Here is a 15,344-nt window from a genome sequence, read left to right as displayed (position 1 = left end):
CAGTACATATCTGAGAAAGAGAGACAGACGATGTAGTCTGCTGTAAGACAGTGCCAGAGTGATAATGAGCGCTCATTATGATCCATCATGTCTGGACATGGCTGTCCTTCCCCTATTGATTTTCTTCATGTCCATGGTCTTTCTTGTCAGTATGCCACTCCTTCTATCTAATTCCACTTTAACTGTCAGTGCTCTTTCTCACTAAGGCATCCATTTCATGACCATTTAATATGATCTACTTCTCTGCTCTAACCACAGAATTTATACGGCTTTAACCAGTGGATCCTCCTCCATTCTGGGGCTCCTCTTCCCTCCCCAGCATTATCCTTTTCCTCTGCCGTTGTGCCCTCAATGTGACTGTCTGGCTTGCATTCTCTTCCAGCATCCTCAGCAGCACTCCCCCAGACTCCAAGGTCTTGCGAGCTGGTGCAAGGTCAATCACACTGGTGGAAGGAAAGATGGCGAAAGAGCGCGAGCGAGCGAGAGAAGCCGCGTGCTTCCTATCACTCTGTTGGGACACGTGGCGGAAACGTTACATGGCTGCAAGAAGAGGAAGCTTGTCTTCGATATCACCATCAGCTCATGGTCATGTGATACCAGCATTTGCCTAAACAGAACAGCTTCTGACATGAAAAGCATGCCTGTTCATATTTTACTTTCTCTTGGTTATGAGTCACAAAACAAATCTGTTCTCAACGCTGTTCAAACCAACCTTCACCTCTGCCGAAAAGCGCAAATTATGCTTAAAACCTGCCAATGATTTGCCCAATGGACTGTGACGGACGGAGTTCGGACGCGTCATGAGGTTTTCTTGGACACACAGAGAGGCTTTGTTATTAATGCATGTCTTAACTGACTTTACTTAGAGCAATTAAAGCATGTTGCTAACCAGGGCTGGTCTCGAAGTTGTCACTGTGACTAACTGCTAGAAACAACAAAAAGAGGGTGTGAATAGCACATTATCAGTCCAGTTTGGCATCGCCCAACAACAAAAGTCAGGAGTTACTGGATGCTTGAGATAACTGGTGAACATCTGCTCTGAAAACCTGAAGAAACAAACTGAGGCTGTAAGCCCCGAGCTCCTGTTTGTCCAGCTTTGACTGCGGAGAAAGAGGTTTCATCTCTTTAGGTTTGCTGCTGCTCACTAAAAGGAGTGGTTTCAGCATATTGACAGAGGTGGAGTCAGGGTGACAGTGTGCTGAGGCAGGTCATCACAGCGGAGGACGCTGGGGGAAACGCAACACCCCAGGCCTCGCTCCTGCTGCGGCTCCATGTGCTCAGAATATAGCATGTCAATATTGCCCTCACTGACCTTTACGTGAACACGCACACACTAATGCATTTGTGGACACGTGAGCGTGTTCTCCTCACCGTCTCTTGATCTGTTTCACACTGACACACACTCACATACTGTCAGGCTACTGCTCTATACCACATGCATCCCAGAGTAAACTGCATTTCTTTTGATGATGGGACCTTTCAAGTTGGTCGAGAGATCACGCAGAGGGAGGTCTGCATAAAATGAGTTGAAGGGCAATGGCACTTTGCAATAAAAAGAAATGAAATGTATTTATTCTTTTTTGTTTCAGTTTGGTTTGTCATGAATAGTGATTGTAGATGAAAACCGCTCACATGCTCAACGGGATACTGCAAAAATAGTCATTTCTTGCTAATCTGAGCGAGCATCTTGCTCACCATAGTTGGTATCGCTACTGACCGTCCTCAACGTCATCAGCATGAAGTCATCAGCCCTTCACAACTATTAGTTTAACTGGGCTTATATGTCATCAGATTAAATAACGTGGTTCTGAAAGTGAGTCTTAGGCTAGGAACGCATAACAAACAATGCCTATTGATTCCTCAGAGAGCGAACCTCTGGAGACAATTAGATCTCTTGTTTAGCATACATGGACGAAGCTATGCAACCACACAAACACACACTGACAAGTCACACAAATGCGAACCTTACAAAGCACAAAAAAAAACGCTATGTGTCCTGGCACAGAGTGCTCTTAAGCTGTGGTGAATATCTGACTGTCTGCAACACTGCATCTTTGTGAGTGCATGTGTGTATGTGTAAGGATGTGGTGAAGTCAACGGACAGTGAGGAGGATAATGGCTAGCCTTATGGTTTAATGAGTGGCTCATTGGCTCACATTTATGTTGTCTGTGTGCTGAGACATTGTCAGGCTGATTTCCGCATGTATAGACAGTGACAAAATAAAGGGCAGTATGAGTAAGTCCCAACAGGACAGCTATATTAGATGACGGTGAACCTCCAGTGGATGTTTAGAGTGAAGTCTCTACCATGCTGCACTGACGGTGCTTACTAAGATAACAACACACTAACATTTTATTTGCACACATATGTATGAATACTGGCACTGCTTTATTCTTCTGTACTCCCTAGAGCAAAAAGGAAGATGTACACATACTTAAACGTAAGTAGCAGACCTATCATGTTAACATATAGCCATCGTGTGTAATTAAAATGAAGTAAAAGTTAACTAAAGTTGACATGGTAAAGTGTATTTTACAGATTTACATACAGATTTCTATGTATACAGTGTCTAGTCATGTATTACCACAAGGCGCACACGGTGCATGTTCAGCTTCTCTATCAGCACATTACATGCAAACATTCTTCGCCAGTGACCAATTTTATCTTCTTGCATTACTTATCTGTATCATTTTCATTTCGTTAATCATTTCCATGGACGAAGGGCCATGCTAATGCACCAACATCCCCTGGCTTGTGTTGAGGCCTGCTTCTAACATACCGCGGCGGACAAAGCCAGTGCTGTCACAATGAAATAAAGAAAAGCTGGGTAGTGAGGCAGCTTGAAAGAAACTGCGAGTGAGAGAATGAGACTACTGGGGCAGGAGTATGTTATTAAATGTTATAGCCGTCTGTCTCGGCACCAGAGATGAGGAGGCTTAAGATGTCAAGGCTGTAAGCAGGAGCTGATGCAACTGGGGTGAAGAAAAACAAGGATAGTGTTGTGTTGATGATGATGATACGTGTACCTCTGGACAGAACCATAAAGACATAACTAGATACTTATTTCTAGCTCCACCAACAGCAGCTTAGACAAGGTAGACAGAGTGTTTTTCTAGTAAACAATTATCACTGGCTACCTGAAAAGAACAGAAAAACATAAATATTTGAGACTCAGCAGCCCCTCGAACATTGAAATCAATTTGTTTAGCTTAGCGTGGATGATGGCTTAAGTGGAGGGTGTCTTACTCAACTGAAGCTGAGTCAAACTGTTACTCAGAGGGGTTGAAATGTGGTCATAACACAGTAGGAACATACAGAGAAGCCCTCTAGTAATAAAGGCTTAACCTGTCAGCAGAGATTCAGCCATGCACATAATCCTGTCTGTAGGGCAGATCCTAGATCATTACCAACACACATAAATGAGGAGCAATTTGCACCTGACTTCACACACACTCTCTCTCTCTCTCACACACACACACACACACACACACACATATATATATATATAAAATACTGACAAAAACAGCATGTTCCTCACACCTCTGGTAGGCAGAAATTGACAGTCTACCTGCAGCAGAGCCACCATGGGGGACTTTACAGAGTCTGAACAATGCAATCTGCTCCACATCTGGCAGTGTTGCGCATGCTTGCATGTGTGTATATACTTGTGTGTGTGCTACTGTCTGAGCCACCCTGAATCCCTCTAAGTCACAACAACAACATTCCTCATCATCGCCCCAACCACGGACACACCACCAAGAGGAAACCCAGAGAGGCGAGGCGAGGAGGGGTGGGCAGAGGTGGTGGTGAGGAGAGGGACAAAGAGGGGAGAGGAGGGAAAGAGGGCTAGAGTTTAAAGCCCTGAAGATCCTCTGGCTTTCGCATACCATATGTATTTTATCAGAGTCGTGTCCTGCTGTTGTTCGGACAGTTTCTGGACTCTCAGAAAGAATGAACGAACTTTGAATTTCCTGTATTTGAATCGGACAAATAGCCAGATATAAACGCACGTAGGAAAGCGCTTTCAGTCTGTTTACCTTAGCATGATCCACACAGACAAACTTAACTCCTGTAAGAAAGAAAAACCATTACAGACTAACGTCATGTTATCTCCCCAAGGCCTTCATTCAGTGAGAAACTACTTACTTTCACTCCAGTTTAAACATCGACAAGTTAAATCCCTCCATTTACCGGGTCTCCTTCTCCCTGTCTCTCTCTCGTTCTTGCCCCTCTTTCCTTCTCTCTTCAACTTTCTTCCTCTCTTGCAGTTACTCCCCCTCTGTCAGACGCATGAAAACACTCACTTAGTCAGACACACATACACACACTCCCACAGACAGAGTCACCCTCTCACACACACTCTCTCCTCCCGCGACCCGGAATGCTTGGCAAGATCCAACTGTACTGAAATACTGTGCTCACCATATAAGGTAGCAGCAGCTTCACATGTCACACGTAATTTACATGCGGCGGGGCGGGAGTTTGCCCTACACAGCACACTCACACACGTAGAAACACACACATACGCACATGCAAAGCCATGCTTCCCCCTTTAGGCTGACGCAGCAAGGAGGTAAGAGAGAATCAAATTTTACCATTCTCCTTGTTAACCAAGCCCTGCAGGATAACTCCCAACATGTCCAATGTTGAGTCAGACGGACGGAATGAAAGCTGAGTGGGCGATCTATTGATCCTCTCCACTGCTTCCTGGAACAACCACGGCCCTCCAAACACACACGCGCACGCACACACACACACACACACACACACACACACACACACACACACGCACACACACACGCACACACCAGCAAATTTTCTTGCTAACTAGCGCTACCCTCAGGAAGTAGCTATTGTGTGACTGTCTGCTTTGAGCCAAGAATGTGTCTTACTGTGTGTGTCAGTGTGTGTACGTGCAAGTATGTGTGTGTGTCCATATCTATAAAACAAGACGTAACAAATAGATGTCAACCCCATACCCCATACTGAACACACACACTCTGACACACAGCAGACACTAAGGCAAACAATCCCAGTATCTCTACCTATGCTCCCGTGCACGGGCTCTTACTTTGGAAAGTACAGACTGCAGCACACACAGGAGGAAAGATCTAGATAAAGCAATGAGACGAGGAGGAGGGCTATCGAAAACCAAAGCTCTTACCTCTCACATTGCTCTCCAGTTTGTGTGTGTGTGCGCGCGCGCTTCCGCCTGTCGATTGACTCTTGTGTTTATGCGTGTGTTCAGACAGGCCGCGACAGCAGACCCCCAGGCACCGGCTGGACCATTCTCAGGCAGGCAGGCAGAGCGCAGCAAGGCAGAGCGACTGGCAGGAGAGAGGCAAGCGAGTGAGCGAGTGAATCAGCAGCGAATGAGTGGAGGAGCTGTGCGGAGCCGAGCACCAGAGTGAGAGAGAGAGAGAGAGAGAGAGGGAGAGGGAGAGGGAGAGAGAGAGAGAGAGAGAGAGAGAGAGAGAGAGAGAGAGAGAGAGAGAGAGACTGTTTGTCTGTGTGGTTGTGTGTGTGTATGTGCGTGTTGCAGCGTTGGCTGTGTGCGCTAGTGTCTCCCCTCCCCTGCCTCTTGAAGTGGCTGAGCTAGGCTGTGCTGAGCTTTGCTAAGACAGGCTGGGCTGTGTCTCTACTGACTCTCCAGCCTCTGGATCGGCTGTCTGCTGCCCGAGGAAAGTGGCGCTCGCTGGGTGGCAGTAGCAACAGCTGTGGAGGTGGCGGAGGAGGAGGAGGAGGAGGAGGAAGAAGAGGAGGACGAGGAGGGAGCCCTGACTGCACTGGGCATACAGATCCTGCAGTCCCCTCTCCCTCCCTCTCTTCCTCGTTGAAGGCTGGCCACGCCCCCCCTCACCCCCCACCCCCTCTAAAACAACACCAGGAAGTGCTGCTTCAGTTACAGCAACGCTGCCCTTGCCTTTCCAATGAAGCTGAGGAAGGAGAGAGGGAGGGAGGAAGGAAACACCGGGAAAACACAGCAAGAAGATAATGAAGGAGAAAATGATTAACATAGAAACAGGGAGAGGCCAAGCAGAGTGATGAAGGGTGTTAGAAGTTAAAAGCTGGGAAAGTCATAGACAGAGAGAAAAGGGCAAAAGAGAATGCAACGAAGGATTTAATGAGGTAAGGATGGATAAGGAGGAAAACAGCAGCTGGAAAGAATGAATAGTTTGAGGGGTGTGGAATGAAATTTACAGGGAGTTTGCGACAGATTAGGTCTGGCTTCTGTGTGGATCTCCTTTTCTCTCTTTCAAACTGCCCTTCTGTCGTGGCATGCAACCCCCAGACACCTCAGCTCAGCCTCACACTTACAGCTCTTGCCCACACTATAAAAGCAGGACATAGTGAACTGCACTAAATCAAACTGGACTACGGTAGTGAGCGGTTACATACATCCAGAGCAACGCAGAGCGTGTAAATACGACTGCTCGCAAGAATGCCGACCAGAGCAGTTTGGTTGTAGGTCTGCAACATATAATAAAAACAGATAACTGAGACAAGACAGAGGCAACTGCTGCTGCCAGCTCTCCTATATTGTTGTTGACTCAAGGCTTCTGCCGCCACAACCCCTTGCATCCAGGGGAAAAGCCAGAGAGGCGAAAAGGAGCCTCCAAGAATTTGATTTGGACCTGATGCTGCAATATCCGGTAGCCATGGAGATAGTGGCCTTGGCATCTGTGGGAATCTTTACAGATTTGGAGCCATGTGCTGACGCCAAGTTTTCTCACTGATCTCACATATTGTCTGTGACTCACTTCATTTGATTGTGATCGTGGAGATCGTGCATTCATAACGCTGTCTATTGAAATATTGACAATAGCTTTGAAATGTATTTTCACTTACAAAGAAAGCAAAGTCTGTACACTGCAGCTGAATGCTGCACCAACATTTGTAGGGACACGTGTGAACCTTTTCCTGTTACATGTCTAATACTGTCCCACTGCCTTTCCTATGTGAAACTGTCACGCCTGTCTTTCTGTTCTACCCTGTCCTCTGCTCATTGGACCAGTCTCTACTCCTGCAACGCTCTGTTTGATACAAAGCTGGTGATAAGTCATCTCTAATTTACACAGCCGGCCCTTAAACCCCAGGTGACAATCTGTGGTAGAGCCCTAGCTTCAGTGCTAACCTCTTTACCTAGCCAATATTCCGGTGCACTGATCCAGTGTGCTCAGAGCTGACAGAACACATGTTGTATGCTTCAGTAAAAACAAAAAGTAGACACGTATTTTTCTGAGACTGTCTATAAAGACAGTGCATTATTAGCTACGCCACGAAAGTGTATGCCTTCATCCATTTCCAACCATCATTCACGAGTGCTGGAAGGAGATCTGTTTCCAACCATGGAAACAGCCATGCTCAAACACATACAGCATGTCCTCTAGATGAGCCGAGCAATCTGTTTGACTGCTGATCAATGAAAGCAGCAGGTCCCTCCAACCTCCACATGGAGATTTACTTGACCCGTAATGAAGAAACATGGTGATTGGTGCTGCTCTGGGTCAATAGGAGACACATTAGCAGCGCCTCCAAAGATCTGGTCTCTCTGCTAAACTCAGACACTGACGTGGAATTTCCCCTCTTCTGCTTCAGCTGAGTGCATGCCAGTGCCTCTGCTGCTTTCTGTCTCTGCGTCCTTCCTCTGCCCTGCAAGGCCACATTTCCTATTCATTATCATTCTTTATTTGAGTCTCTCTCTTCATCACTTTCTCTCACATATGACTAAAGCTTAATTCCCCTAAATGTGCCCCTGAAACAACCACAGCCACGTGTCTATTTGTCACAACTAGCAGACCCATATTCCCTCAGTCCAATTAGAGGTAGAGCCAGATGGTTTGCTCATTTGGTTGAAATTCTGTTCTGCATATAATTTACAACAGGAGCCTATTTCTCCTTTTCTGGTTCATGTTTTTTTTTTTTTTTTTTGTTGACTAAATTGAAATCAGACATGTATTTTAGCTTCCTGCTTCACATGTGTCATAGATAAGGGAACCCTGTGACCGTTGTTTGCTCGACAAGATCAATGACGGCGGTAGAGCTGTTTAAGTATGAGCAAAGAGCAACAGCAATCGACATACTGGGGTTGAGCAAACTGTTCACACATACTAAGGTTAACCAACTGAAAACAGGAAGAGGTGTGTGTGTGTGTGTGTGTTAAAGGGGAAAACCACCCGATTTTACACATCAAGATCAGTGAACTACTTATGCTACTCAGCATGTGAAAACAGTTATAATAATGTCTTCTTCTGTGGCCCTGCAGGGAGCTCTGTCAAGTCTGAGAAAATAACTCTAGTAATTTCATCATCCAGTTGCGTTATGGGAATTGCAGGATTCTCTGCTGCAGGATAGATTTTGTTCTTTTTTCTTTTAATCTGTCTTTTGAAAGTCCCACAAATGTATGAAAGTGAAGTACTAAATTGTGAAACAGCGGAGTGAAAAAGCTGTTTTACAAGGAAGTGCAGAATATTCTAGAAACTCCTTCCAGTCTAATTTTGAACAACCAATCACATTAAAGGGGCTCTATGTGACTTGTGTGTTGTGCGAGAAGCTGCTTGTTAGTCTATATTATAAATTTTTTTTTGCTAGACGTGGAGAAAAGCATGTTGACAAGGCACTCAAGAACGTGTATTAAGTCACGTCCTTTGGACTGTTGCGGTAAAGATGACGTGAGTTCTTCACAAAGAAATCTACAGTCTAGCAGCATTTAACAACTTAACCAAATCGTCCACAGGCAACCGAGAGACACGTAGAAGTTCTCATTATTCCGGTCAAGTTACAATCTGCTCACATATGGCCAATGAAAAAGTGATTGATACATGTAAATTGGTACAAATTGCTCCATAGAGCCCCTTTAACCCTGACTCAACACAGTCTGGCATGTGTGACCCCACGTGCCTCTGTCAAACAGTCAAATCCTAACCCTTCACCTTTGTCGACTCTCTTCTCTCCCTCCTCCCTGATGAACGCAACTTTCCACCTTAAGCTTCCCTATCATCTCAGCGCTCTGCTATTTCCCAGCCCTCTGTAAATGACACTGGCTGGCTGATGTGAACTCTCACTCCACTGAGGAAATGTCCCAGAGCTTTTGTGTGCCAAACTCTGACGGCTCATCTATCACCGAGGCCGCAAATACACATTACACTCCCATTACAGACCATCACAGCAACAACAGCAACAGTACACAGTCTTGCCGAAAGGCCCACAGCAGGGAGTTTCATTTAAGGTCGGCTGTTTAATTATCGCTTATATTACACTTAAAAAAACAACATCTGTGTCATGATTTAGTTTAGAATACATAAAGTTCTCCCTCAAACAATGACGATATACAAATGCTACGCATTTCTAAAAATGTAGATGAAAGTGGGACAAGTTGTAAATGTGTGTATGTTGACAAATACCTTTTTTCTGGTGTGAATCTGCAGTCATGTGTCTCTGCTGCATATTTTGTGGTTTTTCTCTTAACTACTTTCCACTTTGACGCAGTGAGGGGAAGCAGGTGCAATTCAAGCTGTCGAGTTTGAAATATAGAGAGAGGAAATAGCACAGTGTCTTGTCCCCATCTGACACTATTGTGTGTGTGTGTGTGTGTGTGTGTGTGTGTGTGTGTGTGTGTGTGTGTGAGTGTGTGTGTATGCCCCATTCTAGCTTGAAGCTTATCTTGGAGATAAAATGAAAACGAATGGAAACACCCTTTTGCAATGAGGGCTTTCACTCCAGCTTTTTCTGTCAAAATGTAGCCAGCAGATACACGGCTGCAGGCGTTAAATGAACTCTCCTTGTGCCACAAACTTTCTGTAAACACTTCACAGTACAGGCGAACAGACAAAGTTCTATGAAGAGGAAAATACTGCAAATGTAACAGGGAAGCTTTCCATCTTTGTCAAGTATCAGAGAAACTTTTGTTTGTTGAAAAGAGAGAATCATCACCAATCACACAATTATAAAGTCTCATTAAACCAATCAACAAACACTTAATAATACCAAACTTCTTTTAAAGTTATCAACAGACATTAAACCTACGACCTAGTTTACAACCAGCGAGCTTACCTGCGTGTCTGTCTATCGCTGACGTGCCACTGGGGCAGACCAAGTCACTTCAACGCAGGTCACGCTGCCGCGGTGCATTGTGGGATGAACCAACATCTTCACATCTCTCTTCCTCTACTTCTCTCACTCTCATCTCTCTCGCTCTCATAATAGCACCTTCTGCTTGGCAACGGCCATACCGCAAATGTGGTCAGGTTTACAGTGAACCATCACTGCGCAACATCAAGTCTCCATGACAACCACTCCATATCTAATTTGCATCTTCTGCTTGCATTATCTACTGAAGCCAAATATGGTCACCTTGTTATTGTCCCCGCCTCTCTCTGCATCCCCTTTTTTTTTTTTCATAACTTCCTCTTTCCCTCCATTTTCACAACGGTGTGCACACTCTTTGTGTCTGATGTATACGCGCACACGCTGTGAGCGAAAAGAGGAAGTGACTGTGACATTAGACCAGTTTGCAGCCTGAGAGATAAGCAGTGAAACCGCTTTTGTAAATCAGGAAGTGGGGGTGTTGTAAAGACTGCTGTTGAGGGACTTAAAAATGAAAGGCGACTTTCATTATGTTATCTAAATCCTCCCATGGCAGGTACATCGTCAAAGGATTTCACTTACCCCCTAGGTTCTTCTTCTGCGAGGTTGGCGCGGGCATTTGGCTTCCTCCTCTTCCTCCCCCAAGGACTGTGTCTATCAAACTATCGCTGGAATGTTGAAGCAGGCCCCTGGAGCCCACACACACAGCAACACTCAGCAGCACTCAGCACCTGTCTCCGACTGCCAGCGCAGAGAAAGAGACACGGTCAATCACACTGGACAGCACAGCAAAGGGGAAACTGCAGAGGAGAGTGGGAGGGAGAGAAGCATTTTATCAGCAGAAAAAAAAACAAAAAAACATACTGAGCAGGTTGCATGTTATGTGCATTGCGCAACACATAACAGGATGATTAGACAACTAAATTTGTTAAACAGAACATTTCCTTATTGAATTAACTCTAATATCATCACATATTTGCCTTTAACAAAAAGGAAAAGACAAGTAGCAGCATAATATGAGACCACGTATTTCAAAAAGTCTGCATGTTGCTTGATGTTGCAAATATACTTGAAGCTACTGATGAAAATAAACTGGATATACAGAGTCTTTCAGGAAAATGTAGATGATCTTCCAAGTTGAAACGTCTTAAACCTTATTTCCAGGATTTTGGTGACTTTTTAGGTACAAAAACAAGAATAAAAATGTAGTCAAACAAGTGAATCTGCACTATTCAGTAATACTTCACAATTCAATTTGCGGTTGAATATCTATTGAAACATAGTTGCGATGAAGTAACACCTGCATGATATTTTGATGTTTCATTTCCTGAAAGATTAGCAGACCTCTTCCAGTCCTACCATAATGCAATTTTCTTTTTTTGTTCCATAAAGTTGTTCCATCTGGTGGTCTAAAAGCCTGGAAGAGCCCCAATAAGACTCTGAAGGATCACAACACAGCGCAGGCATTTTTAGTGTGTTTCACGTTTGATTTGAATGTTTTCTTGTGCATTAGTGGATACTTATTCCCCATCAAATCCCTAATAATTTAAAATTAAATAAAATTCATATTTATTCCACACCCAGGCCATAGTTTGTCATGTGAGGTCACAAGTACAAACCTTATTTTAAGGGTTCATGGGCCAAATAGGCTGAAACTGCCATACAGCAACATATCAGATTTATTTATGCAAAAACCAACAGAGTTTATCATGTTGACTAAAGTTTATCTGTTAATTATGTATTGATCATAAAATGTTAAACATCACAACATTTTCAATGTTATCCATGTGTCTTTTCCCACTTACTTCTAATTTACCAAGAGACGCAGCCTTTCATCTTGAGGTTCCTAGACATATCATCTCTCCATCTGACACTTTAACTTACCCCGGCAGTGTCTGCAGACGCTCTGAGGAAGCATCAGAGGCCCTGAGCACCAGACGGCCTTCCCCTCCTCTGGGCTGCAGGGCTGCAAGGAGTCGGGGGATTGGTAGTCAATGAAACCAGGCCTAATTTAGCCTCCGCTGCTCCACAAGCTGCCAGGAATCAGAGTGAGACTCCTTCCCTTTTTAGGGCTCTCTTGACACTGCAGTCTGCAAGTGGCACTACTGCATTCCTGGCTACACTAAGGAGCTGGAGAATGAGAGAGAGAGGTGACAGTCAATTATTTTCATTTTTAATTCATCATCTTAATTTCTATGTAGGTCTTAAAGTCATAATCTTGCACGGAGGGAAGTGTGTAAATATTTGAACAAAGCTCGTATTTATTGACATTACTCACACTGTGAGCTTATTAAACTGCCAGTTTGAACTCTTTTACAATCATCTTATCTTCACACCACTTTCAGGAGATATAGAAGCAGATTGGTGCTGTAAACGTCTGAGACTCATCGCCCACTGGCACAATAGCTTCCCATAAAGTCACACCAGTAATAAGGTGTGAAAATAAGACTAATCAGAGGGGTCTATACTTACACTATCCACTGAGCCAGGCCCTGACACTGTGTCACATAATCTTTAATAACCCCGCTCCGGGGTGTAACTAGATGCTACGAGCGCATTTTTTCTCCATCGTGATCTGGCTGATTTTCATGTGACACAGAGAGAGGGGGAAACAGAAGGTGCTCAACTTCCACTTACATAAGATAAAAAATGTTCTGTGTTAAAGTTGTCTTTACAAAAAAATTTCTTCACAATTTGTTTGATGTCAATACATCTTTGAATAAAGAAATTTGGTTGACGCAGAAACTCAAAGATTATCCAGACATGCTAAAAAACACGAATTAAAACAGCAAAATGAAATGTTGGTGAGAGTTTTCTTTAAGGACTGCAAAGTAAAAAAGACACTTGGCAAAGCAGCCTCATGAGGATGATAGACACGTCACTATTTATTAACCGTGGCAGCCAGTGTATTTAAAATAAATGGATTAGATGAGGATTACTCATTGAGCCGCCCCATCCCTGTGTCTTCTGCTTGTGATATGACTGCACATGTATTATTGAAGTCAGTGATCACATAAGCCATGGTATGCAACACACAATAGGATTAAGTGTGGTGGAGAGATGAAGTCTCATCTTCACCTCCCACATCCTATGGGGAGCACACAAATACATCGCTGCCGCTTTACTGGAAGTGTGTGGAATAACGATTCAAACTGACATAATCCCATTAGTCGATTCAAGGTCCCCGTCTGACCAGCCTGTATAATGAGGAGATAAAGGCTACTGGGGCAATTACCATTAGTAACTGTTTTTATAAAGAGAATTATTCATGCCTTTTGTGTCATGGACAACTATTAATTCAATTAATCTCTCCTTACGCTGTTTTAAGAACCATCTGAAAGCTTTAATACATCTTTGGCTGTTAGTCAATCCCTTCACAAACTATTAAGATGGCTGTGGAGAGTTGTTTATCCTGCCTATCTGACTCCAGCCTTCTCACCTCCATATATAGTGCAGTTCTCTGGAAATCTTCGCGGCTCCTTGGAAAATCCTTCTACCATCCAACATCATTTATGTGAACGATGAGCTCAGCGACTGTCATCGCCCCAGCATGCAATTAGATAAGGAACTTCATAACTAGAGGCAATTAAATGACAAGTGACATCAATAAAACATTAAATTACAGTCTTCTCATGGTATTTAAGTTGCACCTTCAGATAGCAGTCAGTGAGTCAGTGAGTCATTCAGTGTTACACAAGTGAATAAATGATAAACAACAAATCGGGAAGCCAAGTGGGTTGACTTAAAAAGTGGGTTTTTTAGCTCGGTATCAGTCATCCAACTTCTCTGCTAAATATTAAAATGCAAACCTGGGTTCCATTATGTCTTATAAGCTTCATTTGTTTGCTATTACACATGGAAGAGAGCAGGACTATGAGTAGAGATGGAACAGCAAAAGATTTTTCTGGGATTGTGATAAAAAACACTTCAGATCAGTTGATTGTGGTGAAATTTCATTATTGGGGTAATCATGAATATCCTACACACGAGTGACTAAAATAAGCGGTCTAGCATGTCATGCACAGTCCTAGAGTTTCTTGATGCATTTGGCATTGCCACAAGGGTGATCCAGCAACTTTGAACTCATTCCAAATGGATGGATTGCAAACTAAAGAAAGACGGGAGATGAGGTTCCCACCTGCGGAACCTTCCAGAGGAATCAACCAACATCTCCAATGTGTACAACCACTCAGCTCTGTTCATCAAACAGGAGATAGGAGAAGTATGTTTACTTAAAAAGAGCTATGTTTTAATGTCATTTAAGAGTCTTAAGCATACTTTTGATATTTGTCTGTGATATTATTGTGAATAGCAAATTTTTGGGGCGGGATAATCAAAAAGGTTTTACTTTGTCACATGTTTAAGTCAATGACAAAGTTATTTATTGACAAAATTTGAGGTCTGATGAATGACAGCTACTATACACTACTATAGGCCATTTAATTCACCTGTAACTGTAGTGTGCAATGCACCCTTTGGGTTCAAAGAAACATTATGCTATATCCACACATTAAAGGATAGGTTCACAATTATTCAAGTCCGTCTTAGAGCAAAAGTCTGGCTCCCGAATTAACATTCAAAATAGTTTGCTGCTGTCATCATTCCCTTCTGTTCTTACTAGCCTTTAAACGTCCCTTCAAAATTCAAAAAGCCCTTGCTCAGTGTGATACTAAAAGCCATCCTTGAACACAAACAAAATCCCAGACAGTGTTTAGTATGGTATTACAAAATCAGTAATGAATCAACGATGCCTCACTTGGCTGAAAGTAAGTGCAGAAAAAGGGTTCAACAGCCAGACATATACATCTAGGTCGAAATCAAAACATTTTCTATATCGTACAAGACCCTCCACTTAGTAACATAGCAACCAGTGAACTCAACATGGCACCTATTGTACTTCTAAAACTAGCCTAGCTCTGTGCCAGACATAATTATATCTCTCTTCAGCCAATCACATAAGCCTGAGCCATAAATAACAGGCTGCTCCCCTACAGAGCACCAGTCTGTGCCGAAAAGTCAACAAACACTTTCTCCAGTAGCGGCGCTTCTTGCTCACTACTGGATTCGTCTTGCTCAGACGAGGACAAACAGGGTGGGGGAGGAGAGAGCTGCCTATAGGTTTACAAAAAGACAGGGCGAAAAGAGTGAGAGATAGAGAGAGGAGAGAGGAAAAGAAAAACAAATGTAGCCTGTGATTACTGAGTCATAATGAAGGCTGTTGGATGGGACTGTGGCTATGAGCTATGTCATTAAGAGA

The 15,344-nt window shown here is 43.7% G+C and overlaps 1 protein-coding gene across 27 annotated transcripts in view; it reads right to left on the bottom strand.

The window, feature by feature from the left end:
- Positions 1-15,344, bottom strand: part of LOC115572335 (muscleblind-like protein 1) — a 56,545-nt gene that overhangs the window by 34,093 nt on the left and 7,108 nt on the right. For 20 of the 27 annotated variants that reach the window (XM_030402291.1, XM_030402302.1, XM_030402305.1 and 17 more), the window contains 2 exons: positions 11,972-12,217; positions 10,670-10,887 (listed from right to left, as the gene is read on the bottom strand). The gene's annotated coding sequence lies outside the window, so the exon portion shown is untranslated. Of the gene's footprint in view, positions 1-4,147; positions 4,415-4,596; positions 4,679-5,165; positions 5,732-10,054; positions 10,213-10,669; positions 10,888-11,971; positions 12,218-13,526; positions 13,664-15,344 lie in introns of those variants that run through there. The other 7 variants (XM_030402294.1, XM_030402293.1, XM_030402292.1 and 4 more) reach the window with 6 other exon arrangements.

This window comes from Sparus aurata, chromosome 21, assembly GCF_900880675.1.
Source record: "Sparus aurata chromosome 21, fSpaAur1.1, whole genome shotgun sequence".
Lineage (NCBI taxonomy): Eukaryota > Metazoa > Chordata > Actinopteri > Spariformes > Sparidae > Sparus > Sparus aurata.
This window is presented reverse-complemented; position numbering and strand designations above follow the sequence as displayed.